We start from the raw sequence: 2,081 nt of genomic DNA, 5'->3' as shown, positions 1-2,081 counted from the left end.
TGTGATCGATAATTTCTTATTAATATCGTGTGATCGATAATCAAAAAGCATGTCATCGATAATTTGCTATTAAATTCATGTGATCGATAATGTTTCACTAAAAACGATCAATGATCAGTCATTGAATCTGCGAAATCAATAATTTGTCTTTGAATCCGTGTGATCGATGACCTGTGACTGAATCTGTACGATCAATAATCTTTTATTAATATCGTGTGATCGATGATCGAGAAACACGTCATCGATAACTTGTTATTAAATTCACGTGATCAATAGTTTTTAACTTAAACCTTGTGATCAGTCATTGAATATGCGTAGTCAATAATCTGTTATTAAACTTGTGTGATCGATGACCTGAGACTGAATCTTGCGATCAATAATTTTTTATTAATATCGTGTGATCGATGATCGAGAAACACATCATCAATAATGATCAAAAAAAGTCATCAATAACTTGTCATTAAATTCATGTGATCAATAATTTTTCATTAAAACTGTGTGGTCAGTGATCAGTCATTGAATCTGCGTAATCAATAATTTCTAATTTGTCATTAAATCTGTGTGATCGGTAACCTGTGACTGAATCTGTACAATCCATGTTCTGTGACTGAATCCGTGTGATCGATAATTTTTTATTAATATCGTGTGATCGATGATCAAAAAAAAAAGTCATCGATAACTTGTTAACAAATTCATGTGATCAATAACTTTTCACTAAAGCTGTGTGGTCAGTGATCAGTAATTGAATCTGCGTAATCAATAATTTGTTATTAAATCTGTGAGATCGATAACCTGTGACTGAATCTGCACGATCCACGTTCTGTGACTCAATCCTGTGATCAATAATTACTTATCAAATTCTCTGATCATTGATCTGTGTTTGAATCTGCGTAATCAATAATTTCTCCCTAAAACTGTGTAACTAATGACCTGTGATCAAATCCGTATAGTCAGCGATGTGTTATTAAACCTGTGTGGTCATCGATCAGTGATTAAATCTGTGTGATTATCAATAATTTGTTATGGAATCTGGGTGGCCGATAATCAGCGACTAAACCCGTGTGATCAATGACCTGTGACTGAATCCGTGTGATCAATAAATTTTTATTAAATATGTGTGGTCAGTGATCGGTAATCGAATCCATGTGATCCATGATCTGTGATCAAACCTGCGCAATCGATAATCTGTTATTAAATCTTTGCGGTCAACGATTTGTAGTTGAAGTGTATAATCAATAATTTGTTACTAAATCTTTGCGGTCAATGATTTGTGATTAAGACTGTGTAACTAATAGTTTGTTATTGAATCTGTGTGATCAATAATTGGTGGCTAAATCTGTGTGATCTGTGATCTCTGATTGAATCTGTGCAATCAATGATTTGTCATTGAATCTGAGTAATCAATGATTTGTGATTGAATCTCTGTGATCAATAATTTTTGGGCAATGACCTGTGACTGAATCCGTGTCATCAATAATCATTTATTAAATTGTGCGATCGATGACCTGTGACTGAATCTGCGTAATCAATAATTTCTCCTTAAAGCTGTGTAATCAATGATCTCTGACCCAATTCCTATAGTCATTGGTTTGTTATTAAATCCGTGTGATCGATGACTGTGATTGAGTCTGCGCGATCAATGATCTGTGACTGAATCCGCGCGATCAATAATTTTGATCAACGATCTGTGACTGAATCCGTGTGATCACTGATCGGTTATAAACAATAAATAACGATACAAGATAACGGGTCGTTAATTAAAGGATGAATAACGGGCAACCAATGACCCTGAGTGAACGATAAGCAAGTGATCAATATGAATAAATAACAACCGACAGTAAACAACAGTGGGTAACACGAAGACAGTAATAATAATAAGCGATGATTGATAACAATGAATAAAGTGAAAATAACAGTCAATAAGTTATGATAAATAACCACGAACAGTAAACGCTAATGAAGAACAAATGATGACGGGTAATGATCAATAGTGAATGATAAACAATAGTCAATAAGTGTAAACAACAACCATCCGACAACAGGAATCAATATGTGAAAATAAATCCATGATACATAACAAT

General features: G+C 33.7%; 1 protein-coding gene across 1 annotated transcript in view; it reads right to left on the bottom strand.

The window, feature by feature from the left end:
- LOC114636162 (neuroligin 4-like) overlaps nt 1-2,081 on the bottom strand; it is a 17,517-nt gene that overhangs the window by 8,608 nt on the left and 6,828 nt on the right.

Source organism: Grammomys surdaster, unplaced genomic scaffold (assembly GCF_004785775.1).
Source record: "Grammomys surdaster isolate TR1022 unplaced genomic scaffold, NIH_TR_1.0 122648, whole genome shotgun sequence".
Lineage (NCBI taxonomy): Eukaryota > Metazoa > Chordata > Mammalia > Rodentia > Muridae > Grammomys > Grammomys surdaster.
The sequence above is the reverse complement of the archived record's forward strand: the minus strand, read 5'-3'. Positions and strand labels throughout refer to the sequence as shown.